The sequence below is a fragment of the Macaca nemestrina genome, chromosome 13, assembly GCF_043159975.1.
Source record: "Macaca nemestrina isolate mMacNem1 chromosome 13, mMacNem.hap1, whole genome shotgun sequence".
Lineage (NCBI taxonomy): Eukaryota > Metazoa > Chordata > Mammalia > Primates > Cercopithecidae > Macaca > Macaca nemestrina.
In genome coordinates this window covers 56,066,608-56,082,930 of record NC_092137.1, presented here as the reverse complement: position 1 = coordinate 56,082,930, position 16,323 = coordinate 56,066,608, and the positions used below count along the sequence as shown (strand labels likewise).

The window sequence follows — 16,323 nt, the reverse complement described above, 5'->3', positions numbered from 1 at the left end:
ATAGAGAGGCCCATATAACAAGGAACTGAAGTCTCCACTACAGCAGGATGAGTTACCTTGGAAGCTGATCCTCCAGCCCCCATAAAGTTTCAGATGGTCAGCCTGACTGATATCTTGATTGCAGCCTCACAAGAAACCCTGAGACAGAGCCACCTACTAAGCTGCACTGAGATTCCTGACATTTATTCCAGAAAATAAATGTTTTGTTTGGTTGTTGTTGTTGTTTTAGACAGGGGCTCACTCTGTCACTCAGGCTGGAGTGCAGTGGCAGAATCTCTGCTCACTAAAACCTCAACCTCCTGGGCTCAGGTAATCCTCCCACCTTTGCCTCCCAAGTAACTGGGACCTCAGGCACGTGGCACCACACCTGGCTAATTTTGCATGTTTTTGTAGAGATAAGGTTTTGCCATGTTGCCCAGGCTGGTCTTGAACTCCTGACCTCAAGTGATCCACCCACCTCAGCCTCCCAAAGTGCTGGGATTATAGGAGTGAGCCACCGTGCCCGGCCTGATGATGTTTATTGTGGCCAGGCGTGGTGGCTCACACCCTTAATCCCAGCACTTTGGGAGGCCAAAGTAGGATGATCACTTAAGCCCAGGAGGTAGAGGCTGCAGTAAACCTGTTCATGCCATTGTAACAACAATAACAAAAACAGTTTACTGGCCGGGTGCGGTAGCTCACACCTGTAATCCCAGCACCTTGGGAGGCCAAGGCAGGAGGATCATTTCAAGTCAGGAGTTCGAGACCAGCCTGACCAACATGGTGAAACCCTGTCTCTACTAAAATACAAAAATTAGCTGGGTGTGGTGGTGGGCGCCTGTAATCTTAGCTACTCAGGAGGCTGAAGCAGAAGAATTACTTGAACCCAGGAGACGGAGGTTGTAGTGAGCCAAGATTGTGCCACTGCAGTCCAACCTGGATGACACAGTGAGATTGTCTCAAAAATAAATAAATAAAAATTTTGGCCGGGCGCGGTGGCTCAAGCCTGTAATCCCAGCACTTTGGGAGGCCGAGACAGGCGGATCACGAGGTCAGGAGATCGAGACCATCCTGGCTAACACGGTGAAACCCCGTCTCTACTACAAAATACAAAAAACTAGCCGGGCGAGGTGGCGGGCGCCTGTAGTCCCAGCTACTCGGGAGCCTGAGGCAGGAGAATGGCGTGAACCCGGGAGGCGGAGCTTGCAGTGAGCTGAGATCCGGCCACTGCACTCCAGCCTGGGCAACAGAGCGAGACTCCGTCTCAAAAAAAAAAAAAAAAAAAAATTTAAAAGTTTACTGCTTGACCAGGCACAGTAGCTCACACCTGTAATTCCAGCACTCTGGGAGGCAGAGGTGAGTGGATTACCTGAGGTCAGGAGTTCGAGACCAGCCTGGCCAACATGGTGAAACCTCGTCTCTACTAAAAATACAAAAATTAGCTAGGCTTGGTGGTGCGTGCCTGTAATCCCCGCTACTCGAGAGGCTGAGGCATGAGAATCACTTGAACCCAGGAAGTGGAGGTTGCATTGAGCTAAGATCGTGCCATTGCTCTCCAGCCTGGTAGACAGAGTGAAACTCTGTCTCAAAAAAAAAAAAAAAAAAAAAAAAAAGTTTACTGCTTAATCTGCTAAATTTGAGGGGGCTTTGTTATGCAGCAATAGATAACCAATACACCCAGGGAACCATCTAACAACCAAGAACACCAGGCTGAAGGTAGAGAGGGGCAGTGAGGCTCACAGAGAAACAGAGCTACAACCCAAATTAACCCACTCCTGCACACTCTACCTCTAGTACTCTTTACTTATATCAACTAATAAATGCCCTAATAAAAGCCAGTTTTAGTTGGGTTTTCCAGGAGTTGCAAAGGATGCTGTTACAGAATTTCTTTGAGGGGGACTCTGTCCCCAAATGTGACTTCCCAGCTACCCTGATCTCTGCTCATTTGCTCATGTAGCAGCCCTTTAGTCTCTGCCCTCTTATTCTCACCCATCCTTCTTGGCACCATTCGAGCCTCACCTTTTCCGATCAGGCAACCAGTGCAAGAGGGTCTCTAGGTAATCTGAAGTCATACATTACCTTTGCTGTCACTTTGATTCACTTTGCTGTCACTTTGATTCACTTGGCACTTGTTATACGCTACCCTATCTTTAATGAGTATACGTTTATCTACAGTAGGTTTTGTTTTGTTTTGTTTTGTTTTTTGGTGAGATAGGATCATAATCTATCACCCAGGCTGGAGTACAGTGGCATGATCATGACTCACTGCAGCCTCAACCTCCTGGGCTCAAGTGATCCTCCCACCTCAGCCTCCTGAGTAGCCGAGACTACAGTTATGTACTACCAAGCCCAGCTAATTTTTTGTATATCTTTTAGAGACAGGGTTTTACCATGTTTTCCAGGCTGGTCTTGAATTCCTGGACTTAAGTGATCCACCTGCCTTAGCCTCCCAAAGTGCTAGGATTACAGGTGTGAGCCACTGTACCTGGCCAGGACCATTTTTTATATACTCTTTCATTCCTATGGTATTCGCCATGGAAGATACTAATTGAATACTGACTAAGTCTATTAGTCTGTGAGTCAGGATTTCTTAACATTCTGGCAGGTCAGATGCCAACATATCTGCTGGGGCAAAAGGAAAACTCAGAAGAAAAGAGGAGGTTACCTTTTTTTGCTGGCCCATGTTTTCTTAATTTCATCACTTGGATATGCAATAATTTTTAAAATGCTACTTGGTTCCTGACAATATCATCCCATAAGACTTGCTGCATATTTGAAAACAATGCAAAGCTATCAATAAACATTATTATATTTATATATAGAGAGAGAAGCATATGTAATGTCTATTCCACCCAACCTGAATTCAGTAGAGTAAAAGTATAAAGTATCCTTTTTTCCCCCAATCACTACCTTAACCGTGCTCTGCTGAACCTCCCTTTCTCACCACCTAACAACATTCTGGGCAGCTCTCACAGCTTTGAAATGAAGAAGTCCAATCCTCCCTTCCTGTAGAGAGCTTAAGCATTTGTGGCCAGGGCCTGAAATGGAAAAGGGGTGCAGTCTCCACCTTCCTTCCCTCTTGAGTTGTTGGCTTTGGGGGTGGTGGTTTGTAGTAGATGCAGAGACAGAAAGGAACTGTCTCATTCAGTGCTGCAGCTGTGGTCTTCTCTTGGCTGGTGCTGTCGATTAGTCTCTGTGTGGTGCGTGTCCCAACACAGGCTCTTCCATGGGCTACATTAGGGACTTGCAGGAGTCTCCCCAGGGCAGAGTTTCCTGCTGTGGGAGCACCCTCCACCTGGCTCTTCTACCACCCCTTCAATGCTTCCCCTGGCATTCCCCCAACTCCTTTTGAGTAGAGTACTGGCAGGTTAAGTCAAGTCCGGCTACTTCCATGGCGGCTTTTTGACCCCTGGAAGACCCATACAGAACTGCCATACCACCAGGTGGGTGCAGCCTGCTCCACTGCCTCACTTCCCTCTGCCTCATTATCTCAATTCTCCATTCCCTTACTCTCAGAGGCACTGGGGTCAGATCAGCTGGTGTGAGCTAAGAAATAAGATGTCATTCTTCTCATTTAGTCCCACTCCCTGTAGGTGGTCCTCAGGGCGCCCAGTCTTTGGCTTCAAAGCAGGAGCCACTGTACTTTTCACCAAAGACTTGAGACTCTCATCACATGCCTATCTTCCCTGTCTAGTCAAAAGTGTAAACAGATTGGGCATGAGGAGTGGTTGAGTCTCAGATGATCATTAGGGGAATGCCCAGTCAGTTTGCCTGACTCTTACTAAATCCCAGAGAAGGTACTTGGCCTCCAGTACTCGGAATGAGGTTCTTGGTGCCTCTCTGTCCTTAGCTTTGGATCCAAGTCACCAATTGCCCACTCCACATTCTGAGACACATGTCAGAGAAAAAGAAGCTAGTGTGGTGAAAAGAACTGGCTTCTTGCCTCTGCTCATCATTGTCAGCTAGCACAGTACTACTATGGGAGTCTTTAACTCTCCATGTCCATATTTTCTCATCTGTAAAATGAGAATACTATTTACTTAACCAATCAACCTCATACATCGCAATGTGATACTATCCTAAATACATAAAATCATATTGATTTTATTTTTTAGGTTGTGTCTATAGAAGAGCATGCAGGAAAAAAGTCAGTTATGCCAGTTTCTTAGCACTGATTTAAAATGCTAGCTTGTCACATATTATGTAAGAGGTAATAGGACTATTGTGAGGATTAAATGTGATCATGCAAGAGGAAGCCTTGGCATAGAGTAAGTGCTCAATTAATATTATCCATCATTATTATGTTTATCTCTGTGACCTTAGATAAGTCATTTAAGTCCTCTGAGTCTCCATTTCCTCATTTTAAATTGAGGGTAATAACAGAGTTCTGAGGATTCTATGAAATCATGTTATCTGGAAGCAATTGTAAATTTCTTTGTAAGTGTTAGATATTATCTATGAAACAAGGACATTGAACTTTTAAAGTATTTTCCTCTTCTAAAATGCTATGTGTTTACTAATTGGTGTTACAAAGAAAGAAAAGAAAAATGTTTCTTTTTCAATAGAGTGTGTTGGAGTTATCAAAAAATAAAATCAGGAAACACTGCCTCATTTTATCCATGAACTCACAAATTTTCACAGATAGTAAGAGACTGGTCTTTCTTTCTATCATAGTTTCAATTCTTATCTGTTCTCCAAAATGTTTTATGTCCTCAATGTATATACATTTCAAGTACTATCACATAAACTAAAACAGAAAGGAAATTATTTAAGATACAACGGAAAACTACCAAAGAATCAACCAATAAAATTTAGTTATAGGGGTTATTTATTCTAATTCTTGGCATCTAAGACCTTGGTGGAAAACTTTCTTTCATCCCACCTTTAAATATGAATATTAATCATATCACAAAGATATCAGCTCCATTTTGGAAATTCCAAATTGTACCATATTCCTTTCCTATTGAATAAGGTACAGAGAATATTCAAAAACTAGGGTTTGGGTGGGTTAAGTGGCCCAGGCTTGTAATCCCAACATTTTGGGAGGCCAAGACTGGAGGATCACTTGATCCCAGGAGCTCAAGACAAGCCTGAGTAACATAGCAAGATCCGGTCTCTATTAAAAAATAAATAAATAAAAAAAATTTAAAAGTTGACCATTTATAATTCTATATATGTAATGTGATACCAAGTGCTATTACGGTCTTTGAATACAATGTGAAATAACTGAATCAACCAAGTTAACATACACATCACCCCACATATTTAACATTTCTTGTGGTGAGATCATTTGAAATGCACACTGTTAGCAATTTTGAAACATACAATGTTCTATTATTAACTATATTCACCATGATGTGCAATAGATCTCAAAAATAAACATATTCCTGCAGTGTAAAAAAAAAAAAAAAAAAGAATAACACACTATTGTTACAGGCAACAAAATGGATGAATAACTTTGAGTAAAAGAAGCCAAGCATAAAAGGTGACAACATAGTGGATGGTTTCATTTGTAAAGGTTTAAAACAAGAAAAATGAGTCTCTGATGACAGAAGTCAGAATAAAGGTTTTCTTCTTGGGGTGGTATCTGGAATAGGGAGGGGCTTCTAGATGCCAGACATGCTCTATTTTCTTATCTCACTGTCGATTACATTAGGCCTATTGCATTTGTGAACATTCCTCAAAATACTGATGATTTAAGCACTCTTTTGTATGTATACATCAGTAAAAAGCTTACTTTATTTAAAGAAAGAAAAAATTTAAAACATAGGTTGTGTTTTTAAAATAATCTATGTAATATACATTCATTGGCTAGTCTTCCAAAAAATATCTTGACTGCCTCAGCACAATGAAATTTGCAAGAAACATAAATCTAAGTTTCTATTGTCACAACATATCATAATTATTTATTGCCATCTTTAAGTACAAAATTGAAACAAACTCTACAATGTCTGCCCTTAAGAAATAAAGTAGTAGTTAATGTATTTTGGCTACTAAAACCATTCAGACTCACAATTATTTCCAATTATTAAGCTTTGAAACGGGAGACTGTCTTGGAAACAATTTCAAGTTTTAAAGTTAGCACCTCAGCGCAAATTAGCAAGTGGCTCCATTTATTTATAAAGCAAAATATCTTTTGAACAACCTTCCCTATATATTTTTATGGACCTTTGCAATTGAGAAGGGCTTTCTCATGCATTTTTTTATTTTATGTGTGAGATCATCTGGGAGAGAAGCAGAGTATAAATAAGGAAAATGAGGCTCAATGACTTGCTCAAGAGCAGAGGAACTGGTAGAGCAAAATGCAGAACGTGGGTTTCTTTAGTTCCAGCGCAGGAATCCTTCTGCCATAACAGGCTGCTTCAGACATCCACGGACTTATCTGAAATCCTGAGAGAACACCTCGTCTATCCCCGAACATCCACCAGTTAAAATCACATCCAAAATAAATAAATAATAAAATAAAATCATGTCCAGTGTGGGAAAAATGCTTACAAAATTCTTCATTTACTTATTCACTCCTTCAAAAATGATGTGTTGAGGGCACACTATGTGTCCAGCATTGTGCTAGCACTTGGCATCCAGTTGTGAGTAAACCAGACACAGCTCCTACTCTCCCAGAGCTTGCAGTTCAGCCACAGACAGAGACAACTCACACCATCACACAGGTAAATGTATAATTACAGACCATGAGCAACACGGTACAGAGTGAGCACAGCACACTTTGAAAGCGTCTAGCAGGGAGTCCTCACCTTATCTGAAGCATCAGGGTGGGCTGGGATGGGAGGAAAAGGTAGGGAAAGGAGGAGCAACCCAAGCCAGAGAAAGCCGTGCCCAGCCAAGAGAATCACATCTAAAGCAGCCCTGACGCAGGAAGGAAAATTAAACGTGCGTTATGATAGCAATTTTATGTAAGCCAAGGGGGAAAAGTCTAGCAGGAAATACTCCAAAACATGAATGATGTTTTCTTCTGGAGAAGGACTGGCGATGTTCATTTCCTCGTTTATGCTTTATTGAATATTGCACATTTTCTACAATAAAAATATAAGCTTTGTGATCTGGAGCGAAAAGATTAGGAAATCTGGCCCAAAAGACCCCTGTGTGAGAAAAGGAAGAAAAATAGGACCCTCTCCCAGCCACTCCAGAAATCCAGGAGCTGGAGTGTGAAGCTGGAAGTAAACAGTACAAGAACATAATTCACTCTGATGATTTTTGATTTTTGATTATTTTTATTTTATTTATTTATTTATTTATTTATTGCCTAGGCTGGAGCACCATGGCAACAATCATAGCTCACTGCAGCCTTGAAAACCGGGGCCCAAGTGATGCTCCCACCTTGACCTCCCAAAGTCCTGGGATTACAGGTATAAACCACCAGTCCCAGTCCACTTTGACAATTTAAAAGGGCCCTGAATACTCAAAATGTACAAAGCTTTGAAAGAAAGGGAACTAATGTGTATCTAGCCCTATCATGTGGCTAGAACTACCCTATTAACTCTACAGCATTTCCTGGAACAGTAATATACAGATAATGGTGCCTTATTTCCACAATTTACCTTCTGATTGTATTCCTTTCTCTCACACTAACTCTGTTAGATGATTATTATCATTCCTATTTTGCAAATAAGAAAAAGTAAAATTTAAAAAGAGGTTTAGTAACTTGCTCACAGTCAGTCCTATTAGGTGGGAGAGCTGGGATTAAAAGAAAATTCCAGGCTGGGGTGCAATGGTGCAATCTCGACTCACTGCAACCTCTGCCCCCCCACCTCCCCAGGTTCAAGTGATTCTCCTGCCTCAGCCTCCCAAGTAGCTAGGATTACAGGCACCTGCCATCACGCCTGGCTAATTTTTTGTATTTTTAGTAGAGATGGGGTTTCACCATGTTGACCAGGTTGGTCTCAAACTCCAGACCTCTGGTGATCCACCCGCCTCGGCCTCCCAAAATGCAAGGATTACAGGCATGAGCCACCGCACCTGCCCATAAATTCTTAACTGTCATGGTGCCCTCTATATGTGAATGGTCTACGGACTGGTGCCCCTGCTGAGACTGGTGAAAGACAAGTTCTCTTTAGAAACTTGAAGCAGGTAGAAAACCACCCTGACCCTGACTGCCATTTGCCTAAGGGTCTGAGACCTAGCCTGGAGGCAGTCTGTTCCTGATTCTTAGAGGGGACACTAACTGATAAAACCTGGGCTCTGATTGCCCAAAAGCAGTGTGCCCTGTAAAAACCAAGTATCTAAGCTAGTGGGTCTCAAACTGTAGCATTCATCAGAATCACTCAGAGAAATTGTTCAAATGCAGACCAATGGGTCCACTCTCAGAAGTTCTAATTCAATAGGTCTGGGGTGGGGCCCAAGAATTTCCATTCTAACAAGTTCCCAGGAGATGCTGATGTTGCTTGGTGGGTTGAGAACCATTAGCATAGTCTAACGTAAGGCAAGACTCACAAAAGTGTCAGTGCCTTGCACCAAATTCTGACACGGAGAGTTTATCTCACCCTGGCCATCCCACCCCACCTCCACCTTCTATAAAGTGGTTCTAGAGTAGGTAAATAATGGAGAAGACACTGTGGCTCTCAAACCTGCGATGAACCAGGACCAGAAATGTTTGCTGGAAAACAAAAACGATTTATTTGGGGGATGGTGGAAGTTTATTTTTTTCTTTTTGGAGGGAGTTTTGATTGTTGTCATTTGGGTAATTATTTTTAATACAAAAGGAAAAACAAGACACCCCCAAGCTTTAAAATGTTGTTGCTACATTAATCCTAAAATCTGAGTTAAGTTCACCCACAAATATAAAAATTAAAATTCCATTTTACAGTTTGAGTTACAAAAGAGGTCCCAAAACCTAAGAAGTGAATTAAGCAACACCTGAGCGCCCTCTAGTGGGAAACGAATTCTCCTAGTGTCCGAAGGTTGTATAGTACGCCAAACAATAAATGAGACTGCCATTATTTTATTTTAACCCTTTGAAGCTGGTGAATGGTTTGTGCCTTAAAAACAAATATAAAGAAAAATAGGCCGGGCGCGGTGGCTCCAGCCTGTAATCTCAGAACTTTGGGAAGCCGAGGCGGGTGGATCACGAGGTCAGGAGATCGAGACCACTCTGGCTAACACGGTGAAACTCTGTCTCTACTAAAAATACAAAAAATTAGCCAGGCGCGGTGGCGGACGCCTGTAGTCCCAGCTACTCGGGAGGCTGAGGCAGAAGAATGGTGTGAACCCAGAAGGTGGAGTTTGCAGTAAGTCGAGATCGTGCCACTGCACTCCAGCCTGGGCGAGAGAGCGAGACTCCCTCTCAAGAAAAAAAAGAAAGAAAAAGAAGAATAGAAGAAAGCTAAATTTTAGATCATGTAAATATCTATTACTCTTCAAAAGTTCACCCACTAGTTTAAGCATCCATTGATGATTCTTGCTTGCCTCAATCAATTATTTATGATGGCAGAAAGTATCTTTACTTACATTATAGAATCCAAAGCACTTTAACAATATATTAATTTATTAATACAGAATTCTAGTAAACTCTTGAGATTACCTCAAGTTGTAAATATTATGCTGGTCTCATTTGAAAACACATACGACTTTTGTAGAAATCACTGGTCTTGTGGCCGGGTCCAGTGGCTCACACCTGTAATCCCAGCACTTTGGGAGGCCAAAGAGGGTGGATCACCTGAGGTCAGGAGATTGAGACCAGCCTAGCCAACAAAGCGAAACCCCATCTCTACTAAAAATACAAAAAGGTAGCCAGGTGTGGTGGTGGGCACCTGTAATCCCAGTTACTCAGGAGACTGAGGCAGGAGAATCACTTGAACCTGGGAGGCGAAGGTTGCAGTGAACCAAGATCGTGCCATTGCACTCTAGCCTAGGCTGTAAGAGCGAAACTCGAAGGAGGGAAGGAAGGAAGGAAGGAAGGAAGGAAGGAAGGAAGGAAGGAAGGAAGGAAGGAAGGAAGGAGGGAGGGAGGGAGGGAGGGAGGGAAGGGAGGGAGGGAAGGGAGGGAAGGGAGGGAGGGAGGGAGGGAGGGAGGGAGGGAGGGAGGGAGGGAGGGGCCTTGTTTCCATTTACCTCACATTTTGTAAAGCTAACTTTTACACTTTGTAAGGTGTCTCGACCCACTACATGGATCTCTCTGGATTCAAATTAGTATAGCACGTACCTAAATGTTCAGAGCCAGATCTAGGGGTTCAGTATAAACCTGTTTTTCTATTAGACGCCTTTATTTCTATAGAGGCAGACCATCTTCTCAATCCCTTGTAATCCAACCATCTGTAACCTTTGACCTGAGCCACACTCTCAAATGCAATAACTTCCCGCTCTTCTTCATCACTGGTCCCTCCTCTCCATTCCTGTTTCTGGCATCCTGGTGTAGTGTCCTGACTCCTCTCTGCCTTTAATTTTTCTACCTCTAATGTATCTTATATAATACCTGAGATTATTTTTCCTTAAGTGTAGTCCCATTCAAAGTATTGCCTAACGCGAAGCCCAATGCTCATTAGAGACAGAACCCCAGAGCCTTTCAGGACTTGGCTCCGACGTACCGTGGCAGCCACATCCTCCTCTTCTGGCTTTAGCTTACTCTATCGTCACACAAACAAGAAGTCTCAAATTGTTCCCACAACAATATCCTGAGGGTGACTGTGCCTTCACTTGGACAATTCCCTCCCATCATATCCCCATATCCAAATCTTACCAATCCTTCAAGGCCTAGACCAGTCCTCTGTGATTCTGAGAGGTGACAACGTGCTAGCAGCCCTGGCTCCCGGCGCCTCCTGGGCCTCGGCGTCCACTCCGGCGTCGCTTGAGGAGCCCTTCAGCCCGCCACGGCACTGTGGGAGCCCCTCTCTGGGCTGGCCGAGGCCAGAGCCGCCTCCCTCTGCTTGCGGGGAGGTGTGGAGGCAGAGGTGCGGGCGGGAACCGGGGCTGCGCGCGGCGCTCGCGGGCCAGCGCGAGTTCCGGCGGGCGCGGGTTCCGCTGGCCCCGCACTCGGAGCGGCCGGCCGGCGCCGCCAGCCCAGGGCAGTGAGGGGCTTAGCACCCGGGCCAGCAGCTGCGGAGGTTGCGCCGCGTCCCCCAGCACTGCTGGCCCGCACGCACCGCTCTCGAATACTCGCCGGGCCTGAGCCTCCTCCCCGCGGGGCAGGGCTCGGGACCTGCAGCCCGCCATGCCCCAACCCCCCACCACGGTGGGCTCCCGCGCGGCACGAGCCTCCCCGACGAGCGCCGCCCACTGCTCCGCGGCGCTGGGTCCGGTGGACCGCCCAAGGGCTGAGGAGTGCAGGCGCACCGTGCGGGACTGGTGGGCAGCTCCGCCCGCAGCCCTGGTGCAGGATCCACTGGTTGAAGCCAGCTGGGCTCCTGAGTCTGGTGGGGACTTGGAGAGCTTTTATGTCTGGCTGAGGGATTGTAGATACACCAATCAGCACTCTGTGTCTAGCTAGATACTCAGAGTATCTAGCTAACCTAGTGGAAACTTGGAGAACGTTTCTGTCTAGCATTCTGTGTCTTCCTCACGGGTTGTAAACGCACCAATCAGCTCTCTGTAAAATGGACCAATCAGCAGGATGTGGGTGGGGCCAGATAAGGGAATAAAGGCAGGCTGCCCCTGCCAGCCAACTGCAACCCTCTCAGGCCCCCTTCCACACTGTGGAAGCATTATTCTTTGGCTATGTGTGATACATGTTGCTGCTGCTCTGCTCACTCCAGATCCATGCTGCCTTTAAGAGCTGTAACACTCACCACTAAGGTCTGCAGCTTCACTCCTGACAGTGAGACCGCGAACCCACCAGAAAGAAGAAGCTCCAGACACGTCTATCTGAACGTCTGAAGGAACAGACTCCGGACACACCATCTTTAAGAACTGTTAACACTCACCGCAAGGGTCCATGGCTTCATTCTTTTAAGTCAGTGAGACCAAGAACCCACAAATTCCAGTCACAATTCTATCTTTCCTAATTCTGAAAACTAGAAATTATTTATTCTCTTCTGAGTCCTATTTTTATTTTATTCCTCTGAGTTCTATTTCTGTTTTCTCTGTGTCATTTATTACTTTAAATCTTGTGTTATAAGGCAAGGTGGTTAACAAATACCTCAGACTTGGCATGACCAAAAACTGACATCATGGCTGGGTGCGGTGGCTCATGCCTGTAATCCCAGCACTTTGGGAGGCCAAGGCAGGTGGATCACCTGAGGTCAGAAGTTTGAGACCAGCCTGGCCAACATGATGAAATCCCGTCTCTACTAAAAATACAAAAATTAGCCAGGCATGGTGATGGGTGCCTGTAATCCCAGCTACTTGGGAGGCTGAGGGAGGAGAATCACTTGAACCTGGGAGGTGAAGCTGGCAGTGAGCCGAGATCATGGCACTGCACTCCAGCCTGGGCAACAAGAGCAAAACTGTCTTTAAAAAAAAAAGACATCATCTTATCTCACACTCTAAATCTCTCAGAAACCTGGGAGTCATCCTGGAGTCCCCCCTTCCCCTCAGCCTTTACTGTAATCATAAACCAAATTCTGGATGCCCTGAACATCTCTAACATTCACACCTATTCTGCCCTCTTGCAATGCCCTAGTTCTTGTCATCCTCATCACTCACAGAACTACAGCAACTAGTCTCTTTCTTGTCTTCTGATCTTACCCCCTCAAGTTCACCCTCCACACTACCACAGGAGACATCTTTTGGAAATTCAGACCTTTACATCTCTCTCCTACTTAAACCCACTTATAGTTCTCCACTGCCTACAGAGTGCAGTCCCGGATCCACAGCACAGAATCACCCATCCTCTAGTTTTGCATTTTACCACTTTCCACCTTAATTTTACAGTATAGTAATAGCAAACTGATTCCAGTTCCCTAAACACACTCTGCTATTTTACAACCCTCCACCTCTGTTCTACCTGGGCTGATCTTCCCTTCAAGACTCCTCTTCCAGAACTGCCCCATTGCATTACCCCAGGAGCACTAGTCACACAGAATACAATGAGTCGGGCCAGCAGTGGCCTCTGGCACCCTCAGCTCCACTTCTGTACCTGGTGATGTCATTCTGGTTCAGTTCAAAATTCATCTTTCTCAGGAAGCTTCCCTGGAATTCTTCAGCGAGCAGAAGTCTGTGCACATGGCTTCTATCATAGCACATTACCTTGTTTTTTTTTGTTTGTTTGTTTTGAGACAGTTTAGCTCTGTCACCCAGGCTGGAGTGCAATGGCGTGATCTTGGCTCACTACAACCTCTGCCTCCTGGGCTCAAGCGAGCCTCCTGCTTCAGCCTCCAAGTAGCTGGGATTATAGGCACCCGCCACCATGCCCAGCTAATTTTTGTATTTGTAATAGAGACGGGGTTTCACCATGTTGGCCAGGCTGGTCTCAAACTCCTGACCTCAAGTAATCTGCCCACCTCCGCCTCCCAAAGTACTGAGATTACAGGCGTGAGCCACCATGCCAGGCCGCCATGCTTTCTTTTGAAGATACCTGGCTGTGTGTGTGTTTCTTTCATTACCAGAGTTAAGGACAAAGTCCATGACTTACTAATCTTTGTAGCTCCAACTCCTAGCCCAGTGTCTCATACATTCAATAAATGTTGGTTAAACTGAAATGTTATGTTCATGCCATCTCACTTTCAGGACTGATTTGCTAGAGAAGAATTCTGACTTATAGTACATATCTTTACATCATCTACAGTCATCATACACAAAGCTGGGTAATATCAGAATCTCCTGAAGAGTTTTTTGTTTTGTTTTGTTTTAAATATAACTTCCTGGGCCAGGCATGGTGGTTCACCCCTGAAATCCCAGCACATTGGGAGGTCGAGGCAGGCAGATCATTTGAGGTCAGGAGTTTGAGAACAACCTGACTGACATGGTGAAACCCTGTCTCTACTAAGAATACAAAAAAATTCGCCAGGTGTGGTGGCACACACCTGTAGTCCCAGCTACTCAGGAGGCTGAGGCAGGAGAATGGCTTCAACCTGGGAGGCAGAGGTTGCAGTGAGCTGAGATCATGCCATTGCACTCCAGCCTGGGCGACAGAACGAGACTGTCAAAAAAAAAAAATTCATATGTATATATACAGGAATTGAGCGTATTACAAAGATGCCATTTCACATCATGGGGGAATGGATAGCAACCATTTCTCCAGTAGTGCTAATTTTAATAATTTCCCTAGGCCATAATGTGATCAGTGTCATGCACATCTGTGTGAAGAGACCACCAAACAGGCTTTGTGTGAGCAATAAAGCTTTTTAATCACCTGGGTGCAGGCGGGCTGAGTCCGAAAAGAGAGTCAGCGAAGGGAGATAAGGGTGGGGCCGTTTTATAGGAGTTGGGTAAGTAAAGAAAAATTACAGTCAAAGGGGGGTTGTTCTCTGGTGGGCAGGAGTGGGGGTCACAAGGTGCTCAGTCAGGGAGGTTTTTGAGCCAGGATGAGCCAGGAAAAGGACTTTCACAAGGTAATGTCATCACTTAAGGCCAGGACAGGCCATTTTCACTTCTTTTGTGGTGGAATGTCATCAATTAAGGCGGGGCAGGGCATTTTCACTTCTTTTGTGATTCTTCAGTTACTTCAGGCCATCTGGGTGTATACGTGCAAGTCACAGGGGATGTGATGGCTTGGCTTGGGCTCAGAGGCCTGACAATCAGTAGTTTAAAAATTTGATTGTGATAGAGAACTAACGCTGACTACTTGGACAACATGTATACAAAGCATAGGACACAGAGCCACTTTGCTGGAATGAATGGCTACTCTCAGGTATTTATTCACCTGTGCAATGCATTTGCTCTTATGTTTATCTTTGATGTTTATGAGGTGTGCTGCAAGTAAAATTGCCAGGTCAAGGCCAAAGATTAAAGAAAATAATAAGTGGAGGGAGTAGAATGGAATGAAAGTGAAGAAGTTGGCCGGGCGCGGTGGCTCAAGCCTGTAATCCCAGCACTTTGGGAGGCCGAGACGGGCGGATCGCGAGGTCAGGAGATCGAGACCATCCTGGCTAACACGGTGAAACCCCGTCTCTACTGAAAAATACGAAAAACTAGCCGGGCGAGGTGGCGGGCGCCTGTAGTCCCAGCTACTCGGGAGGCTGAGGCAGGAGAATGGCGTGAACCCGGGAGGCGGAGCTTGCAGTGAGCTGAGATCCAGCCACTGCACTCCAGCCTGGGCGGCAGAGCGAGACTCCATCTCAAAAAAAAAAAAAAAAAAAGGAAGTGAAGAAGTTTATTTTGTCAGTTTTAATATAATGTATCATTTTTAGCATCTAATAACTAAATATACTTATATTCAAAATTCCTTTATTATTGAAATCCCTGCAGCAAAAATAACTTTGATATTGCCCCTCTAAAAACTCTCTAACTCCTAATTTCCTTAATCTCCGGAGACAATGGTTTCGATAATATACTTTTTGTAGTAATAAGCATCTTAGGAATGATACTATTGACTTACAGCAGAATAAGTTATATTTAATAAATAGTATTGCCTGACTTCATAGAATTTACAGATGAAGGGAAGAAGAAACCATTAAACAACATCAACATGACCAAACCTGAACTCACCTTTTTTCTCCCAAATCCAGACTTCTTCACATTTGTGTAAGAGAAGCATATCATGTCTTACTTGACTCTGGCCGCTACATATTTCTCTAGCCTCATCTCTTGCCACTTTTTCCCTCAAACATTCATTTCCAAGCCTCGCGCAGTGGCTCACGCCTGTAATCGGAGCACTTTCGGAGGCCAAGGCAGGTGGATTACCTGAGGTCAGGAGTTCGAGACCAGCCTGGCCAACATGGTGAAACCCCATCTCTACTAAAAATACAAAAATTAGCCAGGCATGGTGGCATGCGTCTGTAATCCCAGCTACTCAGAAGGCTGAGGCACAAGAATCACTCAAACCCAGGAGGCTGAGGTTGTGGTGAGATCGCGCCACTGCACTCTAGCCTGGGTGACAGAGCAAGATTCCATCTCAAAACAACACAACAACAAAAATTCCTTTCCAGATACAATAAAATTACTTCACTCTTCTCACTTCCTGGTTTTTATATGTGTTGCCTCTGCTTTAATCACCCTTTTCTACCCTTTGTCACTTGCCTACTTAGCAAGCAGCTCTTCACCCACTCTAGGAAGCTTGACCTGACACCCTCCCCACTAGTTATTGTTGGCCTCTTATCTCTCTGCTCCCTATGGCACCCTGCACTATGCCCGTCATAGCTGCTACTATGCTGAACTGTATTTATCTGGTTACTTATCTCCTTCACCACCAGACTATAAACTCGTTGATGGTAAGGATTGTGCCTATTATGTTTACTCCTATACCTCTAGGCTTAACACAATGCCTGGGACATGGCAGGCATTCACTAGTTCATTGGT

At 44.7% G+C, this 16,323-nt stretch overlaps 1 long non-coding RNA gene across 1 annotated transcript in view; it reads right to left on the bottom strand.

Annotated features, from left to right (window-relative positions):
* LOC139357852 (uncharacterized) overlaps nt 1-10,876 on the bottom strand; it is a 136,317-nt gene extending 125,441 nt beyond the window's left edge. The window contains exon 1 of the long non-coding RNA XR_011611738.1: nt 10,670-10,876. This is a non-coding gene — a long non-coding RNA (uncharacterized lncRNA). The remainder of the gene's footprint in view (nt 1-10,669) is intronic.
* Between the last annotated feature and the right edge of the window lie 5,447 nt (nt 10,877-16,323).